Raw genomic sequence first — 18,524 nt, 5'->3', positions numbered from 1 at the left:
GAGAAAAACAATGTTCAGAAATAAAACTGGCATTTGAGGGAAGGTGAGAAAAAGAAAACTTGAAAGTATTTATGGTCAAAACAAGGAGCAAGTGATGTATACATGAGCCAATATGGACTCCAGTTTTAGTTTTAGGGCAATCTTTCCCTCTCCATTCTCTGTTTAATTCAAACAAAAGATCAGATGACTAAATGCAGGAATTCTACAGACAGAAATGGGCATTTGCTCATATGATGTTTCCATGGTATCTACTGCAGTATCATGCTATCAATCAACCATGTCAGAGTGACATTGTACTTCAAAATCCAGCAAGTTAAAAGAGGACAGAAGTGTGTGTGTGTGTGTGTGTGTGTGTGTGTGTGTGTGTGTAGGGAAATATGAAATCTAGGGTCTTTCATGCTAGGCAAATGCTCTAGCACTGAGCTATATCCCAAGCCCCAGATAAGCTGATGAAGGAGATGAAGCCGGTCATCATCTGAGTATGTCCTTGTTTCCCAAAACAGTGATTTCCTATTTTCTTCCTTCATATACTCACCCCCCAATGATTATGCCCCATACCTCCTGTGTTATCTCCTTTATTCTGTTATCAGCTCTTTACTTTAACCAACAGGAGCTAAGATGGTGTAAGTGCCTAAATATTTTCAAACATCTTGTTGAATTCCCCAGTTGAACAACAAAACTTTCACTGAAATTGCATAAGAATGTTTTGTGGTTGGCCTGATCAAAATGGCTCCATAAAATTTGTCATTCTTTAAATGATAGCAGGAATGTGCCTGTTATGTATGTCCTAGAAATTTTAAAAAAGGGAGATTCCTGAAGTGAGAGAAGTCATAAAAGTTATATTAACTATGTGAAGTTACCCAGTACTTAATATCTGAGAAATAAACATAGGGACACTAGAAAGCTCCAGAGGCAAAAAGTAACAATAAAGGAAGTTTAGATACAAGTGGGAGGAGGTGGGACACTCCCTTCAGGGCTGTCCATAATGCAAGCCCCAAGGCGCATGAGGGTGGCTGGGCCCTCTCTGAACGAATGGTGTTCTCTGCAGGCCTCTGCATCAAGCCCTGAAGAAGTGTGTCTGGAGCATCTCACACAGGTGAGATGCAGTCTGATGGTCTCTCAAGTAAGAACCCCAAGATGTGTGCAAGAAAGATAATTGCTGTCAAATAGAGAATACTGGGGGCTGGAGAGATGGTTCAGGAATTAAGGCTCTGGCCCTCAAATCCTAAAAACCTGTGTTCAATCCCCCAGTATCCACGTAAGCCAGGTGCACAAAGTGGGCATGTGTCTGGAGTTCATTTTCAGTGACCGGAGGTCCTGGCTTGCTCCCTCACTCAGTCTCCCTCTTTCTCTCCTTGAAAATAAATAATTATTCTAAAAATAGAGGATTCTGGGTAAAGAAATGGCTATTTCCCTTTCCTCACTCAGGCAAGTGTTTGTTTTTCCAGTTTTGATCATTAAGTTAATCTACTGGAAAATTAATATGTGTTCTATGTTTCAAGTATAGACAAATGACCTTTATCAGAATTCACAGCTGCAACTGCAAAAAGCCGAGATTAATATCACTGCTAAATGTGGCTCAATTGCCAGAAAAGTGCCAGTACTCTACACCAGGGTGGAAATATCCTGTCGTGGGGAAGAGCGTGGCTAAGCACCCAGGGCGCCCGAGGAGACCCACACCACGGGGCCTAGGAACGGACGGTGGAGATGCTGGGCCACCTGCACGTCACTGCATCCTGGAAGCCCTGCACACCTGGGCCACCTGCATATCACGATGCACCTGGGAGCTTGTGTAACATGGAACACCGGGGACCCTTCCATCGAATATCTAGGAACCTGAATATCATGATGCCTCCCCCAGGGCTGAGACCATCTTAGCACACCTGGAAACCCAGCACCACAGTACAAATAGTGACAATGACTCACGTGCCTTCACCCCATGTTCTTGTTGCGTGGCCAGCAAGTGCTGCACAATGGAATGCTTGCACAGGAGAGTGGGAGCCCCGTCTCCACGGAGAAAGAACGTGACTGTTTAGCCAGGGAAAAAAAAAGGACCACTGCCCACAAGTTTGGAGCCATAGATTCCCCTACACTGGGAGAGATGGACTAGAAAAAGGGAGGCGTTAACTGTCTTCTCTATTCTCAGAGAGGACAAGCAGAATAACTCTTCAGACTAGTGTCAAAGAATTATTCTGGGGCTCATTTCTTTTCCATGCCTTCCTGGCAGGTCATACGTAATTCCTAGCACATAGGTAACTAATTCTTCAAAGAGTTCTAGCTTCCCATAGGTACTCAATTCACATAAGTCATCATGTCTGTGTCATTTTTAACTGTCCTCCCTTCACTGCCTTCCCTTTGCTACAGTTCCCTCAGCCCTCCTGCCCTGGCCCTACAGAACTTCTTCTTTCTCACTGTATAGTGTGCAAACAGCCAAAGACCACAGTGGGACAGCCTGGCCCACCACCAAGACATTTCTGTATCTGTACAACCCAGGCTAGTTGTCAGTGATGTCTCTGCGCGTTCTCCATGTGAGTTCAAGCGCCCCGTCTTCCCCACTGTAGACTCAAGCTACACCTCTTCCCCTGACACCTGCCCATCTGTGCACAGATTAGGGCAGACACGAGGGACAATCCATGTGTCTTGTCTGTCACTACTGTCCCTGAGATGGCAAAACAAAGACAATGCCAGCTGCATCAGAGCCACTCTGCTCACGCTGGAAGTAAAGTTTCATAGATCTCAGGTTTTACGTCCACTCTTGGTAATGTCCAGTTGAAGAGTAACTTAGCTGGTTCTCCCACTAGCCTCTGAATGGACAGCGAGGGGACGGGAAGGTCAGCCTCTTTCTGCAGCACCAGCATGGGGTCAGCACATACGTTCTATATTGGTGCATCTGAGAACCTAGAACCAAGGAGTAGAAAAAAGAGCTGTTTGATCTCATTGCATTGTTCAGTTTCTGGTGAGGTATTGTGTATATGTGTGTGTGCACGTGTGTGCACGCATGCATGCAGGCAGGCACACTCATGAGTGGGGATGAATGAATGAAAGTGGTAATTAAATGTCTGATGCAATTTACCACCATCCTTTTCCTTTTATTTATTTTTTCTTCTGCTTTTGCTATCTGAACTGATAGCTTCTATTTGGCCTGCACCCTATGCTGAGCAGTGCTGATGGTTTTGGCGGGTTTCCTGATGGAGTGCCAGCTGTATAGGTACACAGCGGGGCAGCCAGCTCCTATCCTTGGAGAAATTAGTGAGCCTGGGGAACTCATGCCTTCAACTGACAAAACAGATGCTTTGTTTCTTACGGGGGGGGGGGGGTCCACGTGCACATGTATATGTGCCATGGAGACAAGAGAACTCCTTCTAAGTATGATATATAACAGAGGTGAATTTGGCAAGTCAGTATTTCTTCCAATATCCTTGTCACCTCTGTCGTTTTCTCCCAGCATATATACATGTCTACCTCCTTTACATCACACAGAGACACAGTTCTCCACCCAGCAGTGAACAGAATTCCTTGGCACCATGGCTCTGAGCTGGTAAGGGTTTGAACGTGGAGCCCCTCCGTACTGGATCCCAGCACCATCACTTTTGCTGCCTCCTCTCCTACTCTGGGCTCATGTCCCCCCTGGGTGAATCACCCATCAACTCTAATCATGGGAAAAAAGATACCAAGCAGAAGGAAGGAGATATTTTAATTTTATACTTGCCAGCGGTATATTGGTACTCACATCGCTCTGGGGAAAAAATGTGTTTACCATTGTGCCGTTGCGTGGAAGGTTTTACATTGCGCACTTGTAGCTCTTTGTGCTGGTGGCTGAGGGAGCCGGGCTGCACCTCTGAAGGTCAGGTCTCTCCACTTGCGTCTGTCATGTGATGATTAACAGATCATGAAGACCCAGTTTATTGGTCTGTGGAGATATCTTTCTCATATCTACAGACTAATAACAAGTATGACAACTTCCTTAGTGTTATCAGATGAATTCCTTTGTAACTATTTTATGTGTTAATCCCAGCAAGGCTGTCTGGTTGGCAAAACAACTGGTCATTGCATGGCTTATCGCTACCTCCCCAGGCACTTGCATGCCTTCAGCCAAGAGCTGAAAAGCATATTGGTTCTCATGGGAAGAGCAGGTGATCACTAGACTCAGCAGGTGTCAGATAAGAGCTTCTTCCATTTCCACTGCCATCAGGAGTACTGGATGGCCCGGATGTGATCCCAAGTGTGTGTTTCTTACGCTTAGCAGTGCTCTGGATAAATAAAGATGTTAACCAGCAGCCAGCAAAGAAACCATGATGTCGATGCCTGGACACTTGTGCTGCGCCCAAGGCGGCTGACAGCACTTGAGAACACCTGCAGCAAATGGCCACCTCCAGGCAGGAGGCGCAAGCAGGTCAGACCCCTAGCCTCTTGGAAGGACACCGGGTTACTGAGTTCTCTCCATCTCACAGACAGGCTGTGAAGCTGGATGTGGGTAATCAGGCAGGGAGGAACTAAGAAGTCATGAAGGCACAGGCTTCGTGACCAAACAAAACCCAACCCTCATGGCTTTAACAGAAGCGATCTTTGGAAAAAAATATAGAAAAAAAAAACCAAAATTATATTTCAGGGTTACAAGAATTAAAGATAGAATGCTCCCTGCCAAGTACTAGTTCTACAATTTTCTTTATGGTGATGTCATTGGAAGTGCTGGCCACAAGCAAAACGGAATTGTCTGGTCACAACAAACCCAGCATCTGTGTGAACTCTCCTCTCTGCAGCCCAGCAAGATGCACAGGAAGGAAGAGAGTGAAGGTGCAGACATGTGCCATGGACTCAACACCACTTGCCTATTTTCAAAGCTGCTTCATACTCAGGGTTGGAGAACCACATTCACATTCAGCAGAAGAGGAAACCCAGTGGTGGCAAAGTAGCACACAACGCCCACATCATGGGGTGACCAGAAAGCGATGGGCCCCGCAGTGGGCGTCTGGGAAACACTCACTCACTGCTCAGCACTTCACAAACTCAACCTCCACAGGCGGGAAAAGACCACAGGGAAGCATGGCAGGGTAAACAGGAAATCGACTCGTGAAGAAATTCACTTGAATCAGTCCAACAACAAAAGGCAATGATGTGCTCCAGGTGAAACAAGGGTGGCTGATTAAATGATGATTCTATGATTGTATGCTAGTCCTAAACACACATCACAACATAAAGAAGCAGAAAAAATGGATAAGTAAGAGGATCAAGCACTGTCCATAAGGGGAGGACTTTATGTAAATCCCTTTGCTGCAGAGACAATAAGGAACAAGGTCCAACCCTATTAAAAGGAGGCTTTTAGGACAGAAATATTCAGTTTTCCAGAGAACGTAAGCCACTGTGGACATGAACACATTCAGTAAAATATTTCCCAAGCCAAATATGGTAGCTACACCTGTCGTCTCAGCTATTGTGAACTTGCCTTAGGAGGATTGCTGTGAGATTTAGGCCAGTCTGGGCTTCATAGTGATACTCTTTCTCAAACAAACAAACAAATAAAATCTCATAACTGCCCTTCGAAAACTATAAGAACAAAACAATAAATCCTGTGTTAAATGAGAGTTTCACATCTCTCCAAAACAGACAGGCAAATAATAGATTGAAACGATGAACAGTTTGAATGAAGGAATTTGAATCCTTAATAGTAGGAACAATTCTTTGTCTTTTATTTAAGTTGACATAAAGCTGTATGTGATAGTTAGATAGATAGATAGATAGATAGATAGATAGATAGATAGATAGATAGATAGATAGATAGACAGACAGACAGACAGACAATGCAATGCACTGACTTAAAGCTGCAATGTGAAGTGCTTAAGTAAGCAAAAGAATTTAAGCACTACTCCTTTACAGATGATTTTCAGGGGAACTATTAAAATCCAGTGTTTGTGCAATTCCCACGAGTGTGGTCCTCCATTACTAGTTTACCACAGGTCATGCATGAGGACCTCTGGGACACCTCCTTCAGCCTGAAATGCTGTGTCTTGGACTGGCGTCTCGTCGTACTTCTCCTCACTCACCGCCCAGCTTGGGAGAGGGCACTCTGCTCTCTAAGGCTACATTTTTTTCCTCCTAGGTTTGGCTTCTTTCACTTTTCATAAAGTCCTCCTGTTTCATCCATGTTGTGGTAAATGGAAGAGTCTCTTCCTTTTTTAAGGCTGAATAACATTCTATCACACACATGCACATAGACACACTACAGTTTTCACGCATTTGTGTACTGACAGACGTCTGGGTTGTTTCTACCACGGCTCCTCTATTGATAATGATGGCGCCCAGAGCAAGGGCGTGCAGAGACCATGGGGGGTGGAACTCCTTCCCAGAACTCTCTAGTGGTTCATTTCTGAAGGACAGATTTTTGTGTACAGAAATCCTAGGTTTGGTTTGTGATGCATCACATATTACTTTCTTTATGGTCTCTGAGTATATTCACCCTTCCTGGCTTATAAAGTTTCTGCTGAAATAAAATCCACTTCTAACCTCATCGGCACTCCCTTATACAGTATTTGCTGACATTCCCTTATGCAGGATTTGCTGAGACTCCATTATACAGGATTTGTTCACACTCGTTATACAGGATTTGCTGACACTCCCTTTTACAGGATTTGTTGACCCTCCCTTTTACAGGATTTGCTTCTTGGTGTTTGTTGCTTTTCTCAACTATGATTATTGAGCAGTATTATTGGAATTTAATCTGTTTGATAATCATTGGCCTTCATGTACCTAAGTATGTTTCCAAATGTGAAGTGTTTTCTGCTCTCGTTCTATTTAAGTAAGTGCTCTACCCACTGGCCATTTGCTTTTCTTCACTGACTCCTATAATGCCAGGGCACGTGCTTGCTGCTTTTCCACTATCCCTTTCCTTTGACTGTCAAGTTCACATTGTTTCTTCTGTTTGAGTGTCTCTGTGTGGCTGCTTCTGCTGCATTTCTTGTCTGTTGTGTTCCTCATCTCATTCATTGTATTTTTTAGCCCCAAATTTTCTAAAAAAATAAAATAAAATATTTGAGGGGGCTGGAGAGATGGCTTAGTGGTTATGGCACTTGATTACAAAGCCAAAGAACCAAAGTTCAATTCCCCAGGATCCATGTAAGCCATGCACAAGGTGGCACATGCATCTGTGGTTTATTTGTAGTAGCTGGAGGACACTCTCTGCCTCTCAAATAAATAAACAAAAGTAAAAAAAAAAAAATAGAAACTATTTGAATCTTTCTGTCAAAATTCTCAATTTCATCACTTGTTTATTTCATGACTTTGTTGATTTGTTTCTTAGTATTTTTCTTAAACTGCACTGAGCTTCTTGAAACACTTTTTAAAAAATATAGCTTTATTTGAAACTGCAATGGTATCTATCTATTTAAAGAAGTATGGGCTAGAGAGATGGATTAGCAGTTAAAATACTTGCCTACAAAGCCTAAGGACCCAGGTTTGATTCCCCAGTATTCTTGTAAGCCAGATTAACACTGTGGCATATGCATCTGGAGTTTGATTGCAGTGACTCTTAGAGTCTCTAGCATGACCATTTTCTCTCTATATCTGCCTCTTTCACTATCTCTCTCTTTTTAATTTTTTCTCAATTTTTATTAACATTTTCCATGATTATAAAAAATATCCCATAGTAATACCCTCCCTTCCCCCCCACTTGCCCCTTTGAAATTCCATTCGCCATCTTATCCCCTCCCCATTTCAATCAGTCTCTCTTTTATTTTGATGTCATGATCTTTTCATCCTCATATTATGGTCTTATGTAGGTAGTGTCAAGGCACTGTGAGGTCATGGATATCCAGGCCATTTTGGGTCTGGAGGAGCATGTTGTAAGGAGTCCTACCCTTCCTTTGGCTCTTACATTCTTTCCGCCACCTCTTCCACATTAGACCCTGAGCCATGGAAGGTGTGATCGAGATGTTACTCAGTACTCCAGTCACTTCTTTCCATCACCATGATACCTTCTGAGTCATCCCAAGGTCACTGCCATCTGAAAAGAGAAGATTCTCTACCCAAAGTGAGAGTATCATTAATATAAGAGTATGAATATTAAGAGAAGTGCTTACTGGGCAGTTTGATAAGCATAGTACATACATTTTTCCAGACATCAGCCGATGTTACTCCCCTAGGGCTCATGACTATCCCTGTTTCAAGTTTACAGTATCAGGGATGTATTCCCTCCCATGGAGTGGGCCTCCAGTCCAATTGGAGGGCAGTTGGTTTCCACCATGACAGACATGCCACTATTGCTCCCGTTGCCTCATTTGGCCTGGCTGGCCAATTATAAGGTTTGCAGTGTCCACTGCTGAGTATCTTCACTGGTAGTGTCTCTTGCTCCCATTGAACTACATGCAGAATGGCTTCCTCCAGCTTTCTGTCAGCTGGTCTATATGGAGGAAGTCATTACCTGAGTTCCATCAGGATTTCTCAGTGGCCTTGCAGCCCAAGTATGTGGAGTCTTCGGCAATAGGGTCTTACCATCTGTTCCTGGTGGGAAACCAAGGGCCTTGGCAATGGCCTATAATGTTTTGGGGGCATCTGGGACCTCCCTGGCCAACAACTCACTAGAGGTATCCCATCCCTGGCACTAAAAATTTTCTAACAACCATCTATGGCTCCTGAGTGTGCCATTCTCCTGAGTGTGCCATTCTCCTGAGTGTGCCATTATCTGAATCCAGAGGATTCCAAATGATGCATTTGCATCCTCTCAAATAAATATTCTTTTTCAAAAAGAAGTAGAAAAAAATTGCTTTTAATTTATTTTTATTAGCTATAGACATACTTAGTATGCAAACACCACAAAGTGGCACCATCCTTTCCCATACCCCTGCTCCTTTGCAAAGGAGCCTCCTCATTCAGGATGTAGGTAATTCCCATGGGGATTGTGGGTCATGCATTGTGTGGGGGGGGCGGTAACCATCAGTGATGGAGGATAGGTGATGTTTCTATTCATAACGTCCCAACTTGTGGCTCTAACAATCTCTCTGGCTCCTCTTCCACAAAATGCCCTGAGCCATTCTGTGAGTATGTGGATCTCTGTTTTGGTAGGAATTGAGTGTCCTCAGTGTCTATTTCTTCACCCTTGTGTTGATATCAGATTTATGGAGAAGGCAACACTCTTGTTCATTTCCTCAGTTCCTCTGTGGTTTCAGCTGAGGTGAAGTGTGATGGGTCATTTATCTCTTCAGGTCCCACTATTGTCTGAAAAAGAGAAGCAGATTCTCCAACAGAGAGTGAGATCAACACAGGTTAAACGGGATAAACATTATTCATTTAGAGTGAATTTAATAGGTGTAGACCCTACTGGAAACTTTTTTAAGAAAAAAGGGACTTGTTTTAGACTTTGAATAATGGTTTTGTTTATGAATGTCCTTTAGTAGTCAGCCCATCCATGAATTCCACTCAGACCGTCTGGCACGTTTTGAGAATGTACTTGATGCTGAAGTCCTTGAGCCAGACTGGCCTGGGGAATGGGTCAGCATCTGGTAGATCAGCATGCTGGGTTATTGCAATTGAATCAGAAGGCCAGATCCATTGGGGCAGAAATGCTGAGTGGCTCTCTGAGGGTAAGCCTGGAGCCTGGGTTCATGAGGGCAAGTTTGAAACCTATATCCTGTATCTTATGCAACCTACAACCTATATAAACTTGTCTGGCTGCATAGATTCATGAGACTGACCTATGGTACTGGTTTGGGCCTTAAGTCTGACTTTGCAGGTCAAGGTCACTGATCGATGTGGTATCTGAGTCAACTGAAAAGGACATGGCATCTGGTTTCAAGGTGGCTATGCCGATACTGATGTAAAATTGGCACTGACAGTCATGAGAAAAGGCTTACAGCTTGGTCCTGGGTCACAAGCTCTGACCTGCCACCAAGGTTCTCTTGGTTTCCTGAGACCCTGGATGTTGAAACATGAGGTAGGTCTGCTAGACCTCGAATGTGGTGACACCATGCAGGATCTGAGACTAGCCTGTGCCTGGGGCCACAGTGGGATTGGGCTAGTCTGACACTGGAGTCACAGAGACTGGTCTGTTGCCTGGGGCTCTCTGGCACTTGCCTGGAACCTGTTCCCATTGGTGTGGTCTAGAGGCTAGATATGCAGATTACTGGACAAGAGGCCAGATTAGGGAGGGCTATTCTGGGTGTTGGGATAGCAGGGGACTTGTTTATACAAAGGTGATTTTGAAGCCTGGGACCATGCCCACATGACCTGTTACCTCCACACTCTGGACCCTGTGTGTGCAGGAGCGTACGTCTTTAAGGACCAGACTGGAATATGGAACTGCAGGGAATGTCCCAGCATGGGGAAGACCTAGATCTTGAGTCTGTACATGCCGGACGGTGTTTGAGAAGAGAATTGCTAACTAGATGCTGTGGCCCACCTCAGGCCCAGAGAGCAGGGTCTGGCTTATCTCTGGGGGAGCCTGGATCCTACTTCTACAGAGTCTTGTCTTGAGGTTGACTGATGGGTGCCAGCCTTATCACTGTGGCTTCAGGGGTTGGCCTGGTACTGAGCTGGGCCTTAGCCCTGGTAGTGTTGCCTTTGCCCTGGGGCCAGGAAGGCCTAAAGGCTCAGTCATCAAGACTGAGTCAGCAGTCTAGAGCCTGGGCATACCTGGAGCTCATTCCATGGGTCCCATCCTGGGGCCACGTGTCACAGGCGCTGACCTGTCTCCGGTCAGATCTGGAGCCTACATACCTGCAGAGTGCATCCTGGAGGCTACGCCTACAAGCCAGGCTGGTGACTGGGCTTAAGGGTCTGTCTGATGCTAATACAAGCCTGGAGCAGGGGCAGCTGGCAACTGGCTGGCAGTGGGGCAGCCTGGAACTGAGTCTGTTGAACATTTTTTAAAGCCAAGCAAAGAATTGAGAAAGCTAGCCATATGCCACATTATGAATACCACCCATGGAACTTCCGGAAAACAATGCGACATAATACTCTGGCAATGTGTCTGGGGGCTTCACACACACACGTACGCACACACAGAGACACACACACGCACCTACTGACACTCTAAACTATACTAAAAGGTTCACTTCCCAAGGCTAAGAACAGCAACTGGCTTAAAGCAAGCCCAGGAGAGATTTTTCTCTGATGAATTTGATGTTGGTAATGAGGTAGTAAGTGAATGAAAGGGGAGAAAAGGACACAGGGAAGAAATCTTAGCTTTCTAGAATTGTGTTACCATTATTTTCGGCACCTTGGATTTTTGGACAATGTGATAAGGCCTTATGGCAGTTGTTAACAGCACAAGTTTTAGAATCAGATGGAGCTAGGCTTTAATTTCCCGCTAGTTAAATGTCTTAGTACCCTTGGACAAGCTGTTTATATCTTAGAATCTTGCTGGTTTTATTACTAATGTGGAAATCATATCCTGTGAGGAAGAATGGTGTATGGATTCAAGCTACATTGTGTAATACAGGGTTTAAACAGTAGTATCTCTGCTGTGTGTTTGGGTGGAGAGCTCTAAAATAGCAGTATTATTTTATGAATGAAGGATTAATATATTAATTGGAAGGGTGACATGCTGCTGGAGGGTGACTGGAAGAAAGATTAACAGGAAACTATGAAGATTTGGGACCTAGAGAAGACGTTTACACCGTCAGTACCAGAGACCACCCCTGCTCAAAATGCCTTGTCTGGGTCCACGGGAATGGACTGATTGGGGTGGAAAGAAGTCCTTTCCCGAGGGTCACTGACATGTAAGGTAACAACCACTTTCTGGCTGAATACTTCTTTAACTAGTCACATGGAATTTTCTGTGAACAGTCATCCTTATTGTAGTTTCAGTTTCAAGCCCGTTTTCCCTTCCTCACCTTGCTGTTCCAGTGGGAAGGAAGATGTCTGTCTTAACTACTTTTTTTCCCCCCATAAAGCATCTCATGCTTTGAACTGGTATAGTGGACAAGGGAGCCAGTGGGGAAACTGCACAAGGTGTGACCACTCCTGTGCACCTGGTTGGAGCCCATTCACATGCGAAAAACTACCTCCATGCAGGCGCCCTCACACACCCCACACCCCACACACCACACACAGCATGTGAGGTAGAGAGAAAACGGGCAGTGTCTACTTAGGACCGGCCATGCCTCCTTTCACTTGACGGCACAGTTCTGTAAAATCTCATTTCAATCGCATGCATTTCATTAATGTAACAGCAAAAGGCCATTAAGTATTTCCAGAACATTTTAGACGGTTATACTTAGTTGAAAATTAATCTAAATATGGAATCTGAATTTAACTGCACGCAAGCAGAGCTATCTCGTCTTTCACAGACGTTGTCAATTTCCCGTGATTTCATTTACAACATTGCCTTTTTAAAAAATATCTGCTCTTCTCAGTATATTTTCTGATGCAAGCGCACCACAAATCCTTTTCATAAAACACTGTGGTCCTGACAGATGTGGAAAGGACAGGGCGACTCTGCAGCGCCACCTAACGTGTGGCGAAGTTACTACAGTCTTTGGAAAACCTTTTTGCTCCCAGGCTTGACTGTGAAGGGGGGGCGGGAAGTATATATTCTTTTTCTGCTTACAGCTCATCAGTTTAACACTAATTTAATTAAACCTGTGCAAGATGCCAGCAGCCATCAATTTACAGCATCCTTTCGTTTCTCAGAACTCATCTACTCTGAAAATAAGTCATTAAATCATTGAGATACAGCTGAAAAGAACTGGGGAATTACAGAGCGTAGTGGAATGTGGTTCTGGACATCACTTCCGATCACAGCCCAGCTTGAGGGTGTTTAAAAATAGCACATTAGGTGGATTTATTAACTGTGAGGGAACGCAAAAATGGCCAGCTTCGGGGACAACTTGAAACCAAAAGTTTCTGATTTGATTATTGGGGGGGGGGGGCGGGAATAGGCTAACGAGAGCAAAGGAAGGAAAGAAAACAGCAAGTCCCCTCCTATCTTTTGCGTGTGATTTTTTCCCACAGAAAATCCATTTCTTTCTCGTAAGCAGGTTGGCTGCCATCCCGCTGAGCCCGGCTTTATGGGTATTCTCTTTGCGGACGGGGCTTCGTAGAGCGCAGCGCCCGTGCTCCGAATGAAGGGCAAGCGGCGGAGGGAGAGGGTGGGCGGCGCGGGGAGCCCGGGCACCGGTCCGCGGCGCGGGCGAGCTCCGCGGGCGAGGGCGGCTCCGCGCGCCGGGGCCGAGGCTCCGGCGCCACCTGCTGCCCGCGCCGCGCCGCGCACCGGCGGCTCCGCGGCCGCTGCCGAAGCCACCGCCGACCTCTCAATTAGCCTTCTCTTTGTTTTCTGGTTCGTCTCCAGCTGCAGGCGAGCCGCGACTTGCAGATTCGCGGGGGCGCGTATCCCGGACCCCAGCGACGGGCGGAGCCGACCCAGGCGCGTGCTGAACACCGTGGTGAACGTCAACGAGACGCACGTGCGGTGGGGACGCAGCACGAGAGCAGACCGGGGTAACTTGGAGGTAATTATTTGCTGCTTTGTCGTCTGTTTTCTGTACCTCCGTGCCTTTTCACACGAATGGGATTCGGTGAAGGTCCAAGCCCGTGTCAGTCGCTCGCCCGGGGCACACCTTTGCACGGCTGTCTGCCGCAGGGCCACAGCTGCCCCATGCTCCCCTCGCCATCTCCAGGGTGCTGGAAATAAATCTGATGCATTTTCCCTTTTATTATATATATTTTCCCCCCAGATTGACTAGGGATTTAATTTCTCCCCAAGACCGCTGCTCTCGGTGGAGATGGGAGGTCCGAGACACAGAGGCTAATTCGGGTTGTGAACCAGGAACAGGTTGCAGGAGTCAAAACTGAAAACAGGTGGAGCTGTGTGTGGTGCTTCGGAGAAGAAACACCAATTAGCGGCCCTGGACCACTGTGGTGGAACCTCCTGGAGCTGAGGTTCCCCACAGTTTGGGGCATATGGGGGCTCTTCCTGATGACACTGGCCCAAGCCGGTCACTGGGAGCCTGGGAGGCCCTGGTCACCAAGGCAGGAGGTTGCAGCTCCTTGGCCTCCCTGGCACCCCTACTGCCCAGCAAGAGCGCAAATGGGAAAGAGGGGGAGGATAGATATGCAAATATGATGATGCCATCCAATAGGGTGAGGTGAGATGACCCACGGGTCACCAAGGACACCACCTCTCCAGAACACAGAGGCCAGCAGGGGATCCTTTTGGGAGTCAGCCTAAAAATCCCTAAATTAGCTAAGGGCAAGGCACACTCCACCCTGGGTTCCAGGCTGTCTCTCTGTGTGTGTGTGTGTGTGTGTGTCTCCAGTAATGTATGTATTTAGTGTTCCATTTCTTTAGTCTGTGTCCTTCTGCCTGCTGGTAATTCTGTGGATTACAGACCATGAATATTTACATTTGAACAGAATGAATATATTCTTGTCTTAACAAAACAGACTTTATTTCTTTCTAAAAATATATATTTTTTATTTATGAGAGAGAGAGAGAGACTATGAGCACATCTGCTCTGCAAACAAACTATACACATGTGCCACTTTATGTGTCTGGCTCTAAGTAGGTGCTGGGGAATTGAATCCAGGCCTACTGGATTTGCAAGCAAGCACCGCTGACTGCTGAGCCATTTCCCCAGCTCTCAGCTTTATTTCTTTCCATAGAACGTACTAGATTATTTTATATCACACAGTACAAAAAAATTACAGATTTCAAAAAAGTAATACCATAAAGATGTCACATCACCATGTCCACTGCATGAGATAAAGGATATGGTAGGTCAGCATTGTCCCCTGGGGCCCAGCCAACTAGACCTGTGGACCATACCTCTGCTTCGTTACAAGGAGAGAGAACAGGAGTGTGTTCTCAGTTTCCAGGCCAGGCAGGACTGCCTAGGGTGCGCTCTGGGTGTGAGGCGTGTATTCAGCTGGCTTTTCTCTCAGGAGAACAGTTAATGAACTTGGTGGCAGTGCGGCCCTCTCCTGAGAGAGAAATAGGGAAATTGACTGGAACCACTGAAAACATTTAAATCAAATAGTTTGAGAATGCAAGAGATGGAAACAATGTTTCCCAACTGCAGAGAAAGGTTGCAGTCCCCAGTTCTTGAAAGCCAAGAGGCTATGATTGATCTGTTCCAGGAAGATGGGAGAATTTGAGGCTGTCCTAGAGGTGGGGGGGGGGGTGAGGGCGGGTGAATTGTGGGAAGAGCAGGGTCATGTCAATGTCACAGACTGTCTGGCTAGAGGACTCTTGCAGAGGAATGTGAGCAAGAGAATTGCCATAGATATTTGAAAGCAAAGCAAGGTTAGAGTTTTAGTCTAAACCAGTGCTTTGTGTGTGTGTGTGTGTGTGTGTGTGTGTGTGTGTGTGCTAAGTAAGGTCATGTTAAGCAGTACATTCATAAAATGTGTTTCAGGGAATGGAGTTGGCCAGTCAGCATAATACCACAGTTGCAAGAAAGTCCTGACTTGTGGTTTTGAAGAAAGCTCTGTGGAGTCTCTCTCTTACAGATCTTTGGGGCTCCAGTCCCCATCCTTATTTCTTTGATGCCTACAGAGAGTCACACCTGTGAGAATCTTTGACTTAGAAAACAAATATCACACAAATTGTCCCAACAGTGCTATTGAGACGATGACAAGAGCCTGAGTTTGAAGCAAGTATTTGACATACCCATCCCCGCCTTGCCATAGGTAGTCAAGGTCACGTGACATTGAGATGATTATACAGCTTCTCTGAGCCTCCTGTCTTCACGGGAAAGGAAAACAGTGCCCATGATTTGCGAAGGAGTACAGTGATCTAGTGAGAATGATGCTAACCAATTCCCACCCAGGTCCCTGGTTCTCATTCTCTCCCTTCACGGGTGTCCTGTGACACAATTACTTCTGTCCCCCACCCTGCTCTCACATACCCCCAGGGCACATCCTGGGCTTCTCACTGTCACCAGAGGAGCCATGGGAAGAGCTGCAGAGGATGAGGGAAGGACCACCCTGTCCAGAATAGCAGCTGCAGAAAGCCCAGGAGCAGGTGGAGAGGGCAGAACATCCCGGGGCGCCCCATGCACTGTGTCCTCCTTCCAGTTCCTCAGGCCCTGCTGGCTTCCCTCTCTGCAAGGGGGAAGGTGCGATAAGCCCAGTTCTGCCTGTTTATGAAGACAAACAAAATCAAGCACCACAGTCAGCGCCCAGAAATAGCCCTAGAAAGGATCCCCCTGTTGTATTTGAACAGAGTATTAAGAAAATAGCCTAAACGCTTCCAAAATGAGAGGCTACTAATTGTTTTCTAGTATTTTAGCTTTATTCAGAATTGTAGTGTGAAATTAGAGGAAAGCATAAAGGTGAAAATACTATATCATAATTCCAGCAGATCACATGGTTGTATTCATTTCATATTTCCATGAGTCTATTGACTATGCATGTGCGCGTGCACACACACACACATTTACTTTGAGAAATTTATAAAAATGGATTATGTCAACTATTTTTCATTTAACTGGTAGTTGGTATTTCTGAAAAAAAATATAGCCATTATCTAACAATTGGGCCAACAGTCCCTTTCCAATTTTCTCCTACTATAAATAGAGTTGTAATAAATAACTTCACACCAATATTGATCCACATTCCTATTTTCCTAGACTAGGCCCCACCAGTAAAAATATTGGCATAAATATTAGTATGTAAGTGGTTCTGATACATATATCCCAAATGCTTTCATGAAAGAATTTGAGCTAGGTACACCCTGTACTAGATACACTCAGGAAGTAGGATTGATCACCACAAGTTCAAGACCAGTGTGAGTTAATAGTGAGTTCTAGTTTAATGCAGGCACTGTGTGAAACCCTATCTCCAAATAAAAATATAACAAGAAAGTGAATTATAACCCCAGTTGTTTACAAAAATACCACTCTGTACCAAGATCAATGTTCATTACTTTTCAAAATGTTTTTGTTTACTTATTTACAAGCAGAGAGAAGAAAGACAAAGAATGGGTGCACTAGGGCCTCCAGCTGGTGTCAATATATCCCCGATGCATGCATCACATTGTGCATCTTGCTGTACATAAGCACTGGGGAATTAAACCATGGTCATTAGGTTTTGTAGGCAAGTGTCTTAACAGCTGAGCCATTTCTCTAGCCCCAACATTCATTATATTTTAAAATCTTTGCAAAATTAATTTACTGAAAAATAATTTGTGGAGAAGATAGACTATAGAATTTTCTTTCTCTGCTTTTCCAGGTGAAGCAAAACAGTGAGGCACTGAAACGGTGACTGCAGAACTCAGAAGAATGATCTTGGCTTTAGATACTAGTGTTAAAATTATCAGAAAATAGCCTAATAGGTGACGCATGCTACTGTGTTCTTTACTTTTGTGAAAGCTGAAAAAAAAAAAGAAAAATATTAATGACTATGTGTCACGAATAACATCATCACCAGTACTTTAGAATACAAACTTTCCCTATGTCCCCTCTCTCAATAGTATATCATGCACATTCAGTGTTATGCATAACACAGTGGTCACAGACATATGCTCCACTTTTATTAGATGCAAGCCTTACTTCCACATGTGTCTGACTCCAAAAAGTGTGTTTAGCCATAAAATTAGGCAACATCTGAGAACCAACCATTGATTAATAGAGATGTTGGGTTGAAATTGTGTTCACCATGGCATATGTGAAAGTCTTACTGATTTATAATGTCATAACTCACTTTCCTCTTACAGAAGGTAGTAAACTGTTTGTATGTGTATATATGTGTTATATAAAATAAATGAGGTGAATATAGGGTAGTACACAAATAAAAATACATAATGGTCTACATAAATACATATATGAACTATATGTAAATCTTAATACGTAGATACGGTCTTATGTGTATAATGTGCACATCGGATATGTGGTAGTTTATATATGGATTATCAAATTGACAGAATCTAGAATCACTCAGAAAATGAGCCTGTGGGCATGCCTGTCAGGAATTATCTTGGTTGGGTAATATGACATGGGAAGACCCACCTTGAATATGGGTGCCACTGTTCCATGGGCTGGGGTACTAGATCAATAAAACTGCTTTCTCACTCTGCACTGGCTGCGTCAAACTGCCTCAAGCCTCAGCCACTATGTCTTTCCCACTATGATTGACTGCAACCTGGAGCCAGCTACAAGCCAGTATAAATCTTTCCTTCCTGCAGTTGCTTTCATTGGGTATTTGACAACAGCAACAAGTAAAGTCACTCATGCAGTATATGATTTAAATGAGAAAATGTAGGCACCTCACTGAAAACAAGACAGTGGTATTTTCAGATGTGTATTTCATGATATTTCAGTCCAGGATGCATAGGAGGGTGTGGGTCATGAAGTTAGGGAACCTTTCAGGTTACGATGCTGATTCACAGGAAAGGGATTTAAAAAAAAAAAAAAAAAGACAGCTCTGGTGCTCAGCAATTCCATCAAATCTCCACACACAGCGCTCAGACACCTTCCAGGCCTGGAAGTCTTCCTCCCGGAAAATCCTCATGATCTGAAAACAGTTTTCAACAAATGGAAAACAACTATTCTGTATTTCATCACAGACCACAAGGTCAACAGCTGCCTGGAGAACTG

The 18,524-nt window shown here is 44.8% G+C and overlaps 1 long non-coding RNA gene across 1 annotated transcript; it reads left to right on the top strand.

Moving 5' to 3' along the window:
- Window positions 1-13,202: 13,202 nt before the first annotated feature.
- On the top strand, window positions 13,203-17,384 carry LOC123463485. The gene is made up of 2 exons (XR_006638963.1): window positions 13,203-13,439; window positions 17,161-17,384. It is a non-coding gene; the product is annotated as an uncharacterized LOC123463485 (long non-coding RNA).
- The last annotated feature ends 1,140 nt before the right edge of the window (window positions 17,385-18,524 follow it).

The sequence above is a fragment of the Jaculus jaculus genome, chromosome 9, assembly GCF_020740685.1.
Source record: "Jaculus jaculus isolate mJacJac1 chromosome 9, mJacJac1.mat.Y.cur, whole genome shotgun sequence".
Taxonomy (NCBI): domain Eukaryota; kingdom Metazoa; phylum Chordata; class Mammalia; order Rodentia; family Dipodidae; genus Jaculus; species Jaculus jaculus.
This window is presented reverse-complemented; position numbering and strand designations above follow the sequence as displayed.